This window comes from Plectropomus leopardus, chromosome 8 (genome assembly GCF_026936395.1).
Source record: "Plectropomus leopardus strain MGB_pleo_1.0 chromosome 8, ASM2693639v1, whole genome shotgun sequence".
In the NCBI taxonomy this organism is placed as follows: Eukaryota; Metazoa; Chordata; class Actinopteri; order Perciformes; family Serranidae; genus Plectropomus; species Plectropomus leopardus.
In genome coordinates this window covers 23,601,110-23,620,761 of record NC_142183.1, presented here as the reverse complement: position 1 = coordinate 23,620,761, position 19,652 = coordinate 23,601,110, and the positions used below count along the sequence as shown (strand labels likewise).

Sequence of the window (19,652 nt, the reverse complement as noted above, 5' to 3'; positions counted from 1 at the left end):
GGGTGTCTGGAGTCTGTACAGCAGGGAAATGCATTGCGGTCCTGCAGCAGAGCTCAGCTCCTTGAAAAGTGAGATCTCCACAGTATAAAGTCAAACGGCAGACTGTTATTTAATCAATTTGATCAATACAGCCATTGAATCAGGTCAGCTCCCATATCAGTAACAGAGAAAAAGAGACCTCTTAACCGGAGGGGATAGCTGTTTGAGACTGTGACTCAATGTTTAACAGCAGTTTCACTGTATTAAAGTGCATCTATCTTTGGAAAATGTACAGCCTCTGAGCAGATCTCTAACCTGTCTCAGTGTGGCTCAAATAATTTAACGCTTCTGTGGAGTCCTGGTTACTGTCTGTTTATCCATTTCTCCCAGAGTTATCAGTCTGATTCATTTATTAAGAAATAGAGTGCGGAAAGTGTAAGGTAAGAGTCCAATACATTCCAGCTTAGCCACATTTGCATGTGATTAGGTGTCTGCGAAGTATGTAAGAAGTATTTCCTCTTTTTCAATAGTATGCATTTACATGCATTCATAAATCATTGAAGGTAACAGATCAGAAATGTTCCCGCAAAAGCATCATATGCATACCACACACGTAGAGATGCAGGTGAAAAACAAACTCCCCTCTCTCTGCCTGTGATAGCAGCCCCTTCCATATGCTTAACTGTTTATATTCCCCCCTGGCAGATCACAGAGGGTTTTTTTTGTGCTGCATCTATGTTGTCTATCCCTGGTGCACCAGCTCCTCTGTGGCCTCCTCCACTCAGCACAGTTTACTTAAACCTCTCTGAAATGGTGAAATGGTCCTCCAGCGGCACTAAGATATTTAGGAGGGGCACTTTTGTTATGGAATGCAACAATATGCAGCTGTGCAGTTAGAGGGAAAAGTCTATGTATTTGCTTCTCATCAAAAGGAGCAGTTCACCCTTAGATCAAAATTACACAATTTTCCTCTTACCTTTTGTGCTATTTCTGAGTCTGGATTGTTTTGGTGTGAGTTGCCAAGTGGTGCAGATTTCGGCCGCAGAGTTGTCTGCTTTCGCTTTAATATAATGGACATAGATAGCACTCAGCTTGTGGTGCTTAAAGTGCCAAAAAATGCATTTGAAAAACTCAACAGAAATTATTCTTATAAGAAATCATGACCCAGTTACTCAAGATAATCGACAGACCTTGTTGTGAGCAATTTCATGTAGGAACTGTTTTCTTTCTACCAAACCACAACTCAGAATCACATCACTGTGCAGAAGGAAGTGTGCATCTACTCATAGCTGAGGGCTTGTGCTCATGACAGCGTAATTTGTAAACATTAACAGTGTCCACCTTGAGCTGTAACGTTAACTAGTTCAGTGTTCAGTGAGCTAGCAGTAGATGCACACTTCTCTCTGTGCAGTGATATGTTTTGAGGGTGTATTTTTGTAGAAAGAAAGTAGTGTCTATATGAAGCTGCTCGCAACAAAATCTGTTGATTATCTTGTGTAACTTGTTGCTGCCATGGAGTTTTTTGTTTTGGTTGTTTGTTTCTTTGTGTGCATGTGTGCTTTAAGCACCATGAGCCAAGTGTCATCTAGTTCCATTCAATTTGAGAGAAAACAGACATTTCTATGGCCAACATCTCCAACACTCAGTAGTTTGTACCAAAGAGAAGCGATAAATAAATCAATGAATAGCACTACAGGTAAGTGGAAAATATGTGTTTTTTTTTTTTTTATTTGGGTATGAATTGTACCTTTAAATTAAACTTTATAGTGTTTCTGGGATATGTTTTTCTGTTTGTTAGTCCATTAGTCCAGTTGCTCCAGACTAAAAAAAGCTCATGGTTTACCTGCAAAACTAACGCCAACCAAACTTAGCTGTAGTATATTTAATGCTAATTATCAAATTATTAAATTAATGGTGATTAATGGTCAATGCGGTTAACATTACAGCTGCTAAACATCAGCATGTTAGCATGCTTGAGAACTGCAGTTTGTATAGGAAGTGTAATTAATTCATCAGCAGAAATAAAATGACACATTTACACAGAACTCCAGCCACTGGGGATGTGAATGTTTTTTTTTTTTTGACAGCTCCTGATGGCACGTTTACAATCTTAACATCTCCCAAAGATGTTGTAAATATCAGCTCAGCATGTTACCCACTCTCAGCTGAAATAGAAGCACTGCAGGCTTTTCCATCTCAGTTTTACCCGCTTCTCGACCTATGTTAATATGTTGAAAAGCAAGGTGATGAAATATGCGGCAGTGATTCTGCACTGAGGGGGTCCTAACAAGCATAAGTGGCCACCTCTCTGAGAATAACTGGGCCCACGAGTTGATTGTAATCCCAAAGCGCTGTGGGCATAAACAGCATGTTTTTGATGTCTGAACATTGTCTTTTATATGCTAATTAAGGAAAGATTCCAATTGTTGACTAGTATTTTCTTTTTGCAAACTAGTTTCAATTCCACTTTGCTTAACACAATAAAGAAACAATGCTTCAATAGGCTATACCTCATTCTAAAACAAACAAAAATATCAGTAATAATTATTGTAGCATTAATTGCAAATAAACAGTACATTTCCACATAATTGCTTATGACTGCAGCACATTTGATGATACTGTATTGACTGCAGTCATTTACTCTGCAGCATTATTAAACCCCCTCACACACATCCCGTTATGGCAATAGCCATTGGCTGATGTACCTGGCTATAACAGAGAACCCTCCACTCTGCATCAGCTCTCTGCTCACTGGCATGGAATCAATGCAGAATTGCAGATGTGAGCAAAAGCTGCAGAGGACACACACACACACACAGACACACACACACACACACACACACTCACACTCACACTCACACTCACACTCACACACATACATATACACATACACATACACATACACATACACACACACAGAGACTGCTGCTACCTGCTTGATCATACCTTCACTGCAATATCATGACAACAGAGGCTTCCTACCAAGACAGAGTTTGTAACCTCTAACAGGATATAAGTTATGTCTCTTTTTAAGAGAGAGAGAGAGTGAGAAGGTTAGAGGGTAAAGCACTGGGAATAATTATGCGTGACTTATTTTAAACGGCCTATTAAAGCAGAATGATCAGTCAGCGAGAAAGAGGTTATGCATTTAAGCACAATTTAACTGTATAGCTTTTGCCTATGGCTCGCATTGATAAAGGATTTATCATTTAATCCTTGTAAGATTAGGTTTTATATCCTTTTGTTAGATCAAACTGAAGCGGAAGAAGTCGAAAATCTTTTTTTCGTATGATTCATGTTCTTTCTAATAGTCCTTATAGCTTTGAATTGGGTTTAGCTTTTTTTCTACTGTATAAATGATCTCACAGTGTGATATTAGCACGAGTATCCTTCGGGAACCATGTACAGCTTTGGCTCATAAAAACCTTGGAGAAAAGGGAAGGTTTAAAAGTCTACTTACGATCTCTGAATGCTGACTGGTGGACAGGAGTTGTTTTTTTATTTTTAAGCAGGGGTCTCCCACATGTGCTCACGCACACACACAGGCGACTGGTCCGTGGGGTGTTTTCCTGTTGAGAGACACAAAAACACAAAAGAGTTGAGTGCTCATCAAAGTAGATGCTGAATAACAAGTAGCTGCTCAGCATCAGTGTTGGTACTTAAAATGGCCCTGTAAAACAGGTAAAAATTAAGCAAAAATGTTAAATAATATATAGAAAGTCCCTTGAATAATAGATTTATATTTAAAAACTGTGAGACATATTTAAATACTATTAAGAATAATAGTGTGTGGGTGAGTGAAGTCGGCGCAGCGGTTTTATTTAGCTTAAATATTTATTAATTTGTAAGATTCATTCTTAAATCCATTAATTACAGAAGCTCAGGTTTTGGAGTGATATCACTGTTCAGTGCGTCCATGTCCTGTAGAGCTAAACACAAATTACCTTGTGAGTTCTGCTGTCAAGGTAGAAATATGTAATATTAAATATCTTTAAATATAATATAAATATCTAAACCAGCTGTTTTGCTGAAATTCAGATTCACAGGTGGATGTTTGTGCTGCTTCTGTTCAAATTGCGGCACCCTTGATATTGTAGTATCAGCATTTTGAACACCACCTTGTTTCACACTCTTTTAATTTGATTGCTAACAACTCAAAAACCCAGTGCTGTAGTTTATAGCTTATTAAAACTGGAGATTAAATGACTATAGGCATGAAGTCTGTTTTGCACGGAGTGATCATAAACTAATAAACAAATAATTCATGTGGACTCTGAGCAGTCAAAATGCAGATTTCATGAGGCTGAATGCTGAATTTTCTTTTTTGTGCCGCTGTAGTTCGTAATGACTGCTCTCTCTTGCTGACGACTTCAAGTTTTCTTAAAATATAATATTGCTGTAATTAGAAATGAGATTACAAGCAAACTTTCAGAAGAGGGAGCTGACCCTCACTTAAATAACTCACTTGATGTTTATCAAACTGTTTGCATACTTTCATGGTTCAAAGTCTTTTTTTTTTCCAGGCCCCTGTTCTACGTTATCACAGGATAAGAAAAAACTGAACCTGTGTGCTTGACCCCTTAAATGCTCACACAGATTGTTACATTCTGGGCACGGATTGGTGTCAGGGCATTAATGCATAACATTATCGATCTCTCATTTGTTTTGGCACAGTGTGTCTGTCTTCGATTATATTTTTTATTGCAACTGAAGCCACACTCATTAACCTCATTTGCCCTAAGCATATCACCCTCCTTTAAGATTCTTTCATTTGCCACCAATTTACTTTGTGATTGAACAGAATATACCAAGTCAACTGACTAAATAACCTCAATAACCAGACTGAAGGCTGTGTATTGAAAGCAAACAGTGGACCGACTTGACCAACTTGACACATTGCACAAGTCTGTTGGTAGTAATGCACACACGTGTTGAATCAAACTTGACTGCTGTATCACTGGGAGTGATATTGTGATGTACTTCTGCATGTGTGGGTAAAGCATATCAACTATTTGCAAATATTTGGACAAACTTAGAGGTGCTCTGAGGAGTTTTCTTGTTGTTTACATTCACATTCATTCACATTACATTCATGTTTCTTGTAGAATTGCAATCTGTGTATGGTGGTAGCTGACTCTGACTTTCCAAGTTTTTTCTGTGTGGCTTTGTGTGTGTGTGTGTGTGTGTTTGTGTGTGTGTGTGTGTGTGTGTGTGTGTGTGTATGTGTGTGTTTGTCCCCTTTGTATCATTTTGGGAAATTCTGTTTTCCCTCTCAAAATTCAGAGGTATTTTCGAGTACATAAACACAGCAGAGGCAGAGCTCAAAGATCTAAAAATAAAGGCTTAATTGCTATTAAAATATCTTAAGTCAATCTTTAAAAGGCTTAAAACTGCTAACACATGGAACATAACATTTCATGAATTATATTTTTGTCATTGCATTGTGAAATCTCAAAATAACTGGTAACATCTACTTTTTAAAACTAGGATTCACTGTCTGCTAGTTGGCTGTCACTGTAACCTGGATGAAATGGGAAAATGCAAATTCAAAGAAATTTTGCTTTCACTACATGACTGAAACCAGCGCAAGGAAACGCATACAAGGCTCTGTGTATTTTATGCAAAAGTCTTTTTTTTTTTTTTTTTAAAAAACTTCTTGGGAATAAAGGAAGTGGAATCCAACATGTAAAATCGGCAAAAAAACACAGCAACAAACAGCAGGTATTTTCCAGCTCTGTTCTACCCTCGTCTCTAACACTATCTCCAATAGCAGCACCAGGGTCCATAGCAACAGATCTTCGAAGAACATTCATATAGACGCATACACAGAAGGTACTAGCGTGTATAAAAATGGCTACAGAACACCAGCCATTCATGTCAAATTAGGGAGTAGACGACCTTTTCTGCACAATGTTCTTGGAATATCAGATATGTCAGTTCATGTTTTTTTCCCTTCAATTTTGATTATTGTGCTATAGCTTTTCAATTTAATCCCAGTGGTATAAAAAAAAAAAAAAAAAACATTATAAAAAGTCTCAAATTTACCTTGCCGTAAGCTGTAGGAACCCGCGTTTACTCTCTGCCCTTGTTGGCACATTACTGCCACCTTGACAGCTGGAATAAACCTCTGTCAGGAGTGTGTATCGTATCAAGTGTGTGCTTACATGTGAGCTGTGCATGCATGTGAGCTTTAAAACAGCAGCCCACTCATAAAAATATTGGACCACAGTGCTACTAGCCTTCCTTCAAGCTTTGCCCAGTTACTGTGGGCGAGTCATTCCCTTCATATAGTAATGTTTAACTCCAGTGTTATCGTTATTTCACAGGTTCAGGTTCTTGCCAATGCAATTTTAGTCTCGGTGTCCTACTTTCTTGATCTGTGTGACCCTGTTTATTCATGTTGCTGCATGTCTGTTTGTTTGAGTAGGAGTGAAGTAATAAGTTAGTCTGCAGTGTGTGGGTCTTCTTTCTATCTTCTCTCAGGTTGTGGCTGAAACTGGGCAGTAACAGTGTCCTTCTGTGGGGGAAATGTCTTGTTCTTTTATAGCTAAGGTGATGATGTCCATAGTGACTGAAACATGATGTCCCTAGTAATTCCTGCTATGACAGTGATGATTAATATTATGGAGACTAATGATGGATAAATATCTGTCTAGGTATTTCTGTGTTTCTAGAATGTATAATTATCTGTATATTACTTGTTTTTACCCAATCTCAGTACTCATTGCATGTTTGAGGATTCCTGCTGTATGATGGCTTTTATTACTTTATTGGGGTGTAACAATACATGTATTTGTACTGAACCGCTCAGTATGAGGCCTTAGGTTCGGTGCGCATAACAAACTGAATGATATGTTGAACTTATGTTGTCAATGCCTCTGCCCTCAACAAGGCAGCCCACACAATGTAACAGGCAACAAGCTGTCTGCCCCTCCCAAACCCCAAAACACTACATTCTTCTCCCATGAGACACACTTGGAGGCACGCTACACTAAGCTAACCCTTTGCAAGATGGTTAGTTACACCATTAATAGACCAGAAATAGAAGATCCTCCCATAACCTACAGGTTTGGCATTTGCAGCCACTTTAGTTTGCTTTGACTTATAAGGGCGAAGCCGAGAGTGGTTCTTAAAAAACACCGAATTGTCACATCTGCTACATGACAGTAGGCTACATCTGTGGTAATATAGTAGGTGGAACTGGACAAAAACAAGGAGCAACACATACACGACAAGCTCCAGTTAATCCTCCAGCATTTAGGCAGCCACTCCTAACTGATTCAGGGACAAAGAAATCTCAGTGGTGATTGGTACATTTTTAGCCACAGATGTTAAACCCAACTCTGTAGTTTAAAATACAGGCTTTACAGACATGCTTAATGTAATAAAGCCCCTCTACAATATTCTGTCATAGCCTGTTTCAGTCTGACCTGCCTTGTACCAAAAAACAAGTTTATTTTTCTCCAAATTATGATGTTTGTTTAAATACATAAAAAAAAATCTCTGGCATTTCAGAAACAGAGCTGTCTTTTTTGTTTGTATTTATTTATAACAAATGAATGGATGAATTGAAATTTATTTCGAACATGTAAAGACAGGAAAGGAAAGAATGAACATATAAATATACACACATATACAGACATATCCGAAAAGGAGTGGAAAGAAATACAAAATTATTAAATCCTGCCCCTTCTCCATTAGTTATTGAAAAATAATTGATTCACTTTTATTGCTAAATAGATTGAACTATATATAACTATACATAAACTATAAGCTATATAACTATATGTAAAAATATTCATATTGTTATGTCCAGAAAAATAGAAAGAGATAGAAGAAGGAAATAATACTACAAAATAGTACAAAATAAATAATTATACAATAATCTCAATACTATATATGTTACAAGGAGCTGTTTTTGTTTTGCGTGATGCTAAAAAGACTCCCAAGAAGATGGGTCACTTAAAATAACATAAAAAAATGACTACACTAGAAAATCAAAGACATTTCTCTGGCATTTCTACATTATGTATCAAAAATGCATTGTACCATGACACCACTGTCTTTTACACTTTTTTTGAACAGTTAAATCCCATTATTTTTTAAATATTTTTTCTTGTTATTGTTTATGTATTGATGTAGAAGTGTGTGTTATCAAGTGTACATCTCATGATATGATGTTGAGCTAAGTAATGACACTCCAATCTCTGAAGCATGCCCTTATTTAATATTTCATCACACTTTTCTAAATACAGACTGACTGATACTCTGCTCCTGCCGAGCACAGTGTTCCAGTTTTAATGGGCTCAAAAAACATCCACATTTATTTTATAATTGCACAAAAAGGACATTTCAAAAACAGACTGCCTGCAGCTCTGGTCGCAGGAGGCACAACAAGATGGAGCCACGTTGGAACCTGGAGAACGCATACATAACCGTCTCCCACTGCTGCTTACAACTGACCCAGGAGGATTTTTTTACAATGTAGAATCCAAGTTAAGAATCAGATCTGACATAAAAGTAGGAGGATATTAATTAGCGCCAACAAGGCCCAGTGGTGCTTCCTGTAATAGTATGTCTAAATGTTTCATTAGCTTGTACATAGCAGGGACCAGCATCTAATACCATAGTACCAAATTAGATTCACTAACCGCTACGGACACCAAGGCGGATCTGTGTGTCCGGAGACACTGTGGCTTTTTTTAGCTGAAAGTGTCAAAAGAGCACTTACACAACACAGAGCTGGACAAAAGAGTGAATAGAATATGCAGAAATGCTGTACGCAAGGGGGGTAACAATTCACAGATCTGTGGAAATATGAATACATTGTTGACCTCTTAGCATTCGCATAACACCCAGTGGCATTCACTAATCCACCGATACTGATTCAGGGTGTGAATAACGGAGAGAGAGAGAGACAAAGAAAAAAACCACAATTAGAAGCTGGAGATGTATATTTATTACCATGTAAAAATACAGCACAGTAATTTTAAAATAAGAATTGCTTCTTAAAACGTATGAAAAGGGTAAAGAAGCTTCCAATTTTTTATTTCTGTATTTTCATGGCACCTTATTGACATTGTAGAGGAAAAAGTCAGACATTCTGGTACATATAATGCTTCCGACTACTGAACGATAACTTTGTTGCAACGCTGAGCTCCAACCTATGAAGCTTGACTGCATCACAATAAAATTCTGACATAGTTTTTATTACCAGTGACACACCCCTTTATATTTTGCCCTATGTATCTTCCATCTTTTCTTTTAGCTTGTCAGTCCCCCAAAATAATATGGTTATCATAATTGTTTTTACCTGTCTCACATTCATTAGTCATTCCAGTTGCATTATGAATGGCATCACTGATGTCTAGAAAAGTCTATAAAATTGTATTTGCTGGAGGCTGTAGTTGAATGGAACACATGTTCATTACTGGAAAACAGGCTACCACTCCATCGCTCAAGCATACAGCCACTGACTTTTATTGACACGTAATTACTGAAAGAATCTCTTTTGCTGTGGGTTGTGGCATATATGCTTAGATACACATGTCAACAAGATGTTTCATTGTTACAGTTAAAATGGTATTGCGCTTGCTACACATAATAAAGTTCATGGTAAAGATCTGGGATCAAGATAATCAGGGTACAGATTTTTAGTAGTCCAAACTAATATTTTACTTTCCTACTAAGACTCAATGAGGATTAGGAGGTTGATCTCCTGCATAGACATGCTTGAGTTTTTACTCAATGCATTTGTTTGTTCTCTGAAGAAATCACCTTTTAAAGCAAATGTAAAGTTAGAGAAAAACTATGAAGGGAGACATGAGGAGCGCAACTTGAAGAAGTAAACAACATCCACAGAATGTTGACTTAAGTGATTAAAAAAAAAAAATATTAGCATGTTTGTATATGAATCTCCAAATCCAAGGTTTAACGTCATTGTTTAGCTCTTTTCTTCAACGGCCCTGATTGATCTCTTTGTTTGTGTAATGTTTTTGTCTTCTAAGAAGACATTTGCTTCAAGGCAGGTGAAATGTAATTAGTTTCACGTTCAGCCAACTGATTTCAAAATGTGCAAAGCTCGTCCTTTGCTTTGCTAAATTCTGAAAGAGGCAGATAGTCAAGTCATTTCACCACCTGGTGACATGAATTATCCATATCCTAATGTTTAGAAGGCCCCTCACCTTTCTGTCCCTTAATCTCATCCCTCTTTTTCCCCAGTTTCCTCCTCTCAAGTAAATGATGCTAATCCTCCTTTTTTCCACTCACTCATCTCCCTTTACTTTAAAGTTAATCTCCTTCTGCTATTCATCCATCTTCCAACATGTATTTTCAGTAAACAGAGCCTGACCCTTTGTCCATTTCATCCAGACTTTTCTCTGGCATTATCGTCTCTGCATTCTTTACCCCCCTGTCCCTGGACACACATTGTAACACTTCTTATTTGTCCTGTGCAAACAGTGTCTGTCTGCACCTTCACTCCTATGCTCCCTTCTCCTTCACACCTCTCCACTGAGGTTATCTCTGTGGCCAGGGCAAACACAGCCTTGACTCTGTGTTCTCTTAGAAGTCTGATCATATCACATACACCTGATGCTTACAGTATCCACAAAATTATGCCGCTGTCCATTTTACATTCAAACAAGGTCAACCAGGGTTTGGGCAAAATGAAAATGCTCAAAGCCAGGAGAATACTATTATTTTTGAACATTTTCAGATTTTTGTCATAGTTAATTAATGGATCGCATATTGCACACAACATCCCTATATCAACACTACACCCACAAGTCTAGCACCCACTGTGTTACTATGGTAACATCATGAGATGTCTCATGGCATATAGAATTAGCTGTCATCAGTAATTAGAGCTTATTAGCTCATCAGCCTGAACCTTAATTTGTAACCAAAAAGAGGAAAATAAGGAGAAGATAAGGAAACTCATTCTGCTGAATGAGAGCTGAGATGGACTGTTAAGACCAGACCAAAATATTAAGTCACTTGTTGTTAGTAGACAGACAGAGACAGACACAGTGGACACAGTGGACACAGTGAACACAGTGAACACAGTGGACACAGTGGACACAATGGACACAATGGACATGCTAGAGCCACATTAAAAAATAACCCTATCCATGGACAACATTTTACAGTTGAATGTGTTTCAGCACCACAGACAGCAAACTGTGTAATGTATGCACTTCAGCACCATGGACAGCATCTCTTTAGTGAATGTATTTCAGCACCATTGACAGAATTTCATTGGTAATGATGTTATGGCACCACCGACAGCAAACTGCCTAGTGAACATGTTTCAGCACCATGGACAGCATCTCTTCAGTAAACGTACTTCAGAGCATTTCACTGGTAAATATGTTCTCGCTCTATGGATAGCAAACTGCCTGGCAGAGATGTTTCAGCATCGTGGACTGCATCTCTCTGGTGAATGAATTTCAGACCCATAGACAGCATTTCATAGGTGAACGTATTTTAGCACAATGGACAGTCCCTCTTTGATGAATGCTTTTCAGCACCATCGAGAGCATCTTTATGTTAAATGTGTTTCAGCACCATGGACAGCACACTCCGGTGAATGCGTTACAGTACCATGAACCGCAACTCTCTGGTGAATGCGTTTTAGCACCGTGGACAGCATCTCTCCGCAGACTGTTTCAACAGAATGGATAGCAAACGTGGTGAATGAACGACTACATGCCTGCACGTCATCACTGAGTGTTTTTGCAGTGGAAGCCATCCACAGAATTATATCCAAAATACATGGGGCACAGACGTGACGCATCATGTAGGCAAGGCAGAGCTGGGTATTTTACCTGCTACACAGACTCCGTCTTTGTAGTGTGTGGTTGCTGCCAGCTCCACTGTGTGCATATTGAGTTTTGCCAACTAATATTGCAGTTGTTTATGCAATAGTTGGAGGCAGAGGCTATATAAACAGGCACTGAATTAATTAACTGAATAGCTTTAACAACATGATGCATCGATTTGATTGATTTATTTTAATGTGAAATGAAAAAACACCCACAAGGTTGCTGTGCTATTTCACATTGCCTCTGGCATAATGAGGTATTCATTTTGATTAATTTTAACCAGATTGTACTTGATTTTTATAGACCAGCTACGGAAGACTAGAGAAGAGCCACACAATGTTGCTTTGGTTGACAGTGTAGCAGCTTTAGTTGATTACAGTGGACGAGCGCTGCTGCGGGCATGCTGCAGCAGACATGCTGCGGCAGACGTTTGTTACCACGTCCATGTGCCATGACTACACTATTATCTCTAGGACATCCTAGATGGGTGAGAAAGGAGGAAAACAAGCGCCCTTACTTTAAAGAATTTCCCTGTTAAACCCAAACATACATAGACAAACATTCGAGTGTTTCTTTAATCAAGATATGCAGCCACAACCTGCTGCTGAAATTAGTTCCTCTGGAATTTGGCATGATCTATTTTATATGCTCAGGATATTTTTTATGACACAAAGAAATAAATGAATCAACCAATAAAAAACAAAACTGCAATCTTTTTGTGGAAATTATTTTCACATGGTTAGGCTGGAAAGAGTGTCCACTTTATTTCTAGTAATTGTCATATACTTGAAATAATTTTAAACTACCACCTCTTCGCTTTCCTTCAGAAGTTAGTGCATTAAATATTCCTCCTCCTCTGCATCCCCCAAAGTCCTTTCTTCAATTGTCATTCACTGCATCCACTCACTAATGGAAGCTTTAAAGGGACTATCAAGGAGGAAAATTATGGTTAAACAATTCAGATATATTTAACAAACCTCTTAGCCATTTCATTTTTTGCATTAGCAGTGATGATTCAATGGGGAAGGCTGAGGTAAGGTGCCAGCTAAAAGCCTGTAATGAAGCAAACTGTTTGTCAGGCAGGAAGATAAGGCCAGTAATTGCCCATGGGTTCTGTATTGTCAATATGCATCCTAATGCCTTCAAAGGCTCTGTGGTCATAAGAGCAGGTGCTTTGGCTTTTTTCTTCTACTGGATAACGCCATGGCTGTGGCCGATGGGACTGTTGGATGCATGTGAGGGGAGAAAAGTGAAAGCTATTTGAATTTGGATATCCATAATAAACCTGCTGAAGTGTCCAGACACAGTGATATCTCAGTGGCCCAGCTGCTTTTCAAGCATAAATGGTTTCAACTTAATACAAGCCTGTGAATCCGTACTGTATGTGTATGTGCCTGTGCACATCAGCACACACATTTGTACAGTATGTGTGTGCTCACATGTGTACAATACACATTGATTTGTGTTCAAGTCTTTGATCATCCCGCTGTTAGATGTTCTTGCTAGCTCCTAACCCCTTTAAGCTTTTAATGGAAAGCTGCGGGTTGGCCTTTTCTCATGGTGCCCTCTGCTGTGGCATGCTTCACTTTGGAAAAAGGAATACTTGCTAATTAAGATAGTTAGTCCCCAGGGGTCGTTCTCTGCAGCCAGTTTTTGCTCGCTGTGGGAGTGAGAGGTTGACAGGTCTGCAGGCACCACAAGTGTCTGTGGAAATTGGATGAGAGAGAGTGGACTTTATTTGCAAATATGCAGAAAAGCACTCTGTGGAGGAGCCACTGGAAATGACTGTGTTAGGAGTGTGAAACATAAATAATTGAGAAGTAATGACGAGAATGTAAAGCAGCTCATATCACCGAAATATATTTAGTATTTTAGTGTGACGGTATAGTAATTGTTGAACCTATTAGAGTCGTAACTTCCACCAATATGTCATTCTGATTATATCTGAGTTGCATACAAGAGATTTGTAGATCCCTGTTTAAAATGATTTTATTGTACAGTATCTTCATATCAAAAGAAAAAAATAGAAAGCACTCAAGAATTCTACAACCCTCTAAACCTGTTATTTTAGCAATATGCAATAATTCAAAAGGTTTTATCTGCATTTTAATTCAGAAATTCACCATAATATGCACTATACAAGAGGGTTATGCTGATGGGCAGATTATATCAATACTTTTATCAGTACTTTTTTATGTGTAATATGAAAGGCGTACCTCACAGTGTTGAACCCACAGAGAATTATTAAGTGACTTTGCTATCTCTCTCAGCATTTTAGCATCTTTAAGCTCACTGTTTTGGGTTTATACCTCACCTTTATTGCACTCTTTCCACTCTCATCAAATTTAATTTCAGCAGTAGCTTTTTCAACAAATACTCCATACCGCTTGCCCTTCATCAAACCATAAAAAAAACGAAGTTAGTGATTAACTGATGATTGAAAGACCTATTCCAACATGATGGCTGTGTCACAGACTGTTCTCACAAATGATCCACAGTGGGGTCTCCCTAAACCTCTGAAGTGTCCTGAGGTGTCATCAGAGTGTTGGCGGCAGACTCTTTGAATGGTTTGTACTGCGCGGTGGGTCCTCCAAGGATTGGACTTGTTACAACACTTTCCGCAGATCAGATGGGGATTTGGGGAAATTGGGAGGCCGGGTTGATGCTGTGAGCTCTTTGTCATGTTCCTCTTGCCATTGCAATTGTTGTGGTGTGGCATGGAGCATTGTCCTGTTATCCACTTTAGCTGTTAGTGGTTGTAATATTTTGCCTGATTGGTGTGTATCTCATCCAAATTTAGTTGCTGTCGCTCAGCCTGTTAAAAGACAGGCAGTTTATGTCAGATGGGCCACAACTATAAGATTTGGCAACTGTTTGTAAAATGGTATGAGATATCAAAAAACAAATTACTTGTTTTTTAAGGTCTCATCTTAATCATTTACACAATTTAGTTGGTGTTAGATAGACTGTAAAATTGTTTTACAGATTTATATTAGTATGTTTAAGTATAGTGATAAATTTGTCTTAAAGCAAGAAAAACAGGATCCTGTGGCTCATAGTTCAGGAGTTATGTACCCAAACATAAAGTGGTTTGTAAATACTGCTAGCCTATAGATATGATATGTTCCATGGCTAATGGCCTAGTCTTTCAGCAAATTTAATTGAAATCTCTAAATACAGTTTTTAGATATCTTGCTGACCAACATTTAAAGACAAGGTTGAAAACATTATGTCCTTGGCATCCTCCTCCCTCCCAGTAATACATGCTCTACACAAGCCTCACAATGTCAAAACAACATCAACTGTTTAAGCAACACCCCCTTTCTCTGGATGTAAATCTGGTTTACTAGTGAAAAGGAAATGTCAAAAAAACCCTAAGCTGCTGGTGTTTTATGTATTTCTTTTTTTAAAACAGCACAGATCAGATGATACTCGCTGCATCCTATTTTATAAGCGGACGACTACAGCAACATGAGTATTATCTCCTTATACTATATGCTCCATTAGCCTTTTAAATACATTGTACTCACGAATAACTAACAGTGCTCACCGGTAATGTACAGAAGCTATACAGACTCTTTTCCCCTGAGCCAGCTGCATATACCTTCCTCGGCTCATTATGATGATTTACTTTGCAGCATGATGTTTACACCTCAGGACAGTCATACATGATTGCCTAATGAATACAGAGGGAAAAGAGGGCCGAAAGGAGAACATTGAACAAGGAGGTAGGCAACTAATTAATGTAGCCTTTCGTCAGAATAAAGTGTGTGAGAGTCTGTGTGTGTGATGCTGTTGGGAGGTCTTTGGATGATTACCACTTTCTAATTCCTTGCACATCTCAGAGATAAGGTAAAATTGGCTGCTGTCTTGGGACACCTGATATTCACTTGTCTTTGGAATTATCCAAATTACCAAGATAATTGTTGGTTCTGGCTTGGTCCTCAGTGTACCTAACTTAATAATAACATCATGAAGTCAGTTGTTGTCAAGCTAACAACATATGGGGATCCAAATAAACACCTTTCCACATGAAAGCAAATGACGTGTTTTAAATCATCTTGTTGTTTTACTGTCTAATCAGCAGGATGTTCTTAAGATTGAACAGCTAACAGCAGCTTGTTTATTTGATTTTAAGAAATAAAAGTAAGGCTCAGTTTGAGTCTGAAGAATTAATAATTTATTTTGTGTTGTCCCCTGCAGGCCTTGAGATTCAGAGCTTCTCTTGTGCTTGTTTGTGTCTAAACACAACACAGCAAAATAACAAAAAAGCTTGAGGTTTAAGCCTTGGCTATTCAAATTGTAGATCTGGAAGAAAATATCAGATCCCACATCCGCTTTTAGCATCCCAAGAGATATTATAAATTGCAAACAAAACGATGTTGCGAGATAAAGCAGTGCAGTTTTATCCATTTCAACCTCCTTCCATTTGAAGTCAAAACAAATAACTAGTGTGCTCACATTTTTGGCTTCTGTATATATCTTCTTCTGACTAAAGGAAAATCAGTACGTTTACTCAACTACTGTACTTAAGTACTTAGTACAAGTCAGAGGAAAATATTGTACTCTTTACTCCACTGCATTCATTTAACAGCCATGGTTTCTTGTTACTCAAGATGTTTCATACAAAACACGAGATCCTCAGCTAAAATTTTTCGTTTTTGACAAACATGGGTCATGGAACGCAATACTCAATGCTAAGGTGCAAGAAGACCAGAACAATAGATTACTTCTCAGGACAGCTATTTTCTATAAAAAGTAATGCATCAGAATTTGTACATATCCCATGTAATGATGAGCCAGAAATTCATACATAATGGACATTTTGTGAGGCTGCAGTCACATGACCAATGCCCTGATGGGAGTAAAGATAAAACAATAGCGAGTTTATTAGAAGGTACTTTGGGGTGGTTGGATGGATCAAAAAACACAGGACTTTTCCTAGGAGACAGGTGCTTGGAACCATGTGAAGTCTGGTGTGAGGTTTGAGTCATTTCAGAGCATGCCTTCATCATGTTTCCTTTTCTCAACCTAATCACAGTGAATGCATGTTAATTACATAACTATACGTTAAATATGTAACATCATTTGTGGGACACTAATTTGTAAGACATCATCCAAACCCTCTATGAGAATATGTTGTGTGGTTTGAGTTCTGGAGTTTGAAGGTTTGAAAATTGATAATTTAGCAGCGGGGAGGGTCAAATGAGATGTCATTGAGTTGGGGATCGTAAGATCTACTGTATTTTGAGCTTGACTCATACTTGGCACTTAAAGCCAGGAAATCTCTGGCTCTGCTGCTCCTATTTTGACCATTCGTATTTAATCTGTCTCTTGTGGGTCCTCTAACTTTATTGAAGTGTTATACTAAATTGCTTGAGTACCCATTTAAATCTTGAGAAGGAAAGACTCTGCGCGCTATAGTCCGTGTATTTATTTAATGAAAAAGCCAAGCTTTTGGTCTTTTAACCTTCATCAGGGAAAATACTTGACCTCATGGAAATCTCAAAGCTTCTAATGACATTAAACAGAACACCCTAGTAATAAAAATGTAAAGATAAATTCTAAAAGAATATTGCCATTTTACAAGCTAATTCAGCAAAAAAAACATTAAATAATATGGACACGAAATTAAACCACCACAATGCTCCCAACTTCCGCTTTGACACAACAAAACTGTGAACGAATACATCTCAACTAACAGTAATATATACTGTAGTTGTATTGTATGCTGTATTGTTCCTCTAGCTAATTGTTTAGAGCACTTAGGAAAGCCAACTTTATTAGATAGGTTTAGTTTTAGAACAGTCCGTAATCAATCATGGTCCAATTAAAACAATTGTAAGGGTATTGCTTTTATTGATTTTTTTTTTTTTTTTTTTAGAAATGAGAGACTCTGGCATTGCTTTGCTTTAGTAGGTAGTTTTTGTCCAACTGCCAGAGTACTGTTACATTCATCTGTAATGATATTTCATAAAGAGCACACATTTCAACAGGTAAATATAGAGGAGAGAGGAAAAATCATTGTCCACGTTTATTAAAGCCAATGAAAAGTCCAGAAGCACTTTCTATGAAATATTTAATCTAAACATAACAGGTAAAAGTGCATACATCATAGTATCTTTCACAGCCCACTCATCTCAGCTCTGTATCTGTCCTATATTACATGAGCGTACCCTGTGACCAGCATAAGGAGTTTACGTCAGCAGCCAGAACACCTGTGACTAATCATTTCTTTCAGTGCACTCTCCCCTTTTCTCTTATAATGTCAACCACTGCCCAAAATAAACCCCCGCACCACCACCACTTAGATACTCTGTGCCGAGAAAATGACTATTATTCACGCTGTACTTTGCTGTGGCTTACAACAAAGCACCGCGTTATAGAAGAAAGCCGCATCCAACTGCTGGTGATTTGCAATTATAATTTGGAGTAATCAAAAAAACTCTTTTGATTACAAATGATCGGCTTAACCTTTGACTGGTTTTCAAAATAGAGTTACTCACTCATTTGCTACACTGAGTGCTGCAAACCATAAAGTTTAGTTAGTTTGGGTGATCTTGAGGTGCAGGCTATTTATCATCATGTCATATCACTGAACACATAGCTTTAAATGCATCAGTTACACTTCTGCTTCTCTATATCTTTATCACCCTTAACCTTCTTTCTTATAAAACAAGAAATTATGTTGGAAATAAGGGCTTTTAGAGAGCCCCAGGGATGACATTTTTCAGACGGACTGATGCTGAAGTTAGCTTTGCTATGGTTCCCTCTTCAAAAAGCCTATAGGATTTTTCCATTTGATTTTGGATCATTGCAGAAAATAGGTAAACAAATGTTTATGATACTTGCACGTTCTGTTCTACAAAATATTCTTCACAAATGAACGCCCATTTTCCAATTTTTGAAGCCAAAATGTAATTGCCAGTTGTAAAACGCTAACATTAGGCTATATACAAACTACAGTTCGCAAGTGGGGTATATACTGATGAATTTTATTTTGAAGAACAAAATGTGAAAGCCTCTTAAGCTTGTGTTAACCACAGACCTTATTTCAGGCTTCTAACCAAAAACCCATTAAAAAAAACCCCATTGTTTTCAGGGTGAGGGAACCGGAGGTGCTGAAATGATAACTTATTTCCGTGTTTTAGGACTAATTTCTGGGGAACTCTATATATCTGCAGTGTATATTTCTCGAGCTTTTAGGTCATATAATATCTAGTTTCCACAAAAACTTTTGTTTGTTAATATTCCAGCAATCCCTGAAATAATGTTTCTGCAGTAAAAATATGCAATAGATGAGAAACATAGTGGGAACATGATGAGTTTTGCTTTAATAACACAGTGGCTGATAGAGCTTATCAGGATTTTGGAACGCTTCAGTTTTTAATTTTCACCCACACATATCAAAGTTAGTATGCTAAAGATTTGATATCTTTATGGGGTGCAAACAGGCCAATTGCAAAATATTTATAGTATTTTTAGATTATGATGGAAAACAAACATGCAGAGGCCGAGTAGGATGAGATAAACTTCACAAGCCTGCACTCAAGCAACAAAAACAGTGCGTACATGTGGGAGTGAAAGTTTATACTTGTGGGTGTCTTATTTTTTGCATTGATTCCTTTCTGTCATGGATCTGCTAGAGTCTGTTTGTTGTCCCTTCGAACTTATAATTGATGGTTATTCAACCCATATAAGTCTAGCCATCTACGCTACCTGAATCTGTGTTAATTTTTTTAATAAAAACTGACTTTGCCAACGACCTTTTCACTATGATTAAGATGAGATGATGATGAGAGGAAACCAACGTCTCTTAATAACTGTGACTGTATCAGTATGCAATAT

The 19,652-nt window shown here is 37.9% G+C and overlaps 1 protein-coding gene across 2 annotated transcripts in view; it reads right to left on the bottom strand.

The window, feature by feature from the left end:
- frmpd3 (FERM and PDZ domain containing 3) overlaps positions 1-19,652 on the bottom strand; it is a 102,341-nt gene that overhangs the window by 49,457 nt on the left and 33,232 nt on the right. For both annotated transcript variants that reach the window (XM_088081211.1, XM_088081212.1), the window contains exon 2: positions 3,440-3,548. The gene's annotated coding sequence lies outside the window, so the exon portion shown is untranslated. The remainder of the gene's footprint in view (positions 1-3,439; positions 3,549-19,652) is intronic.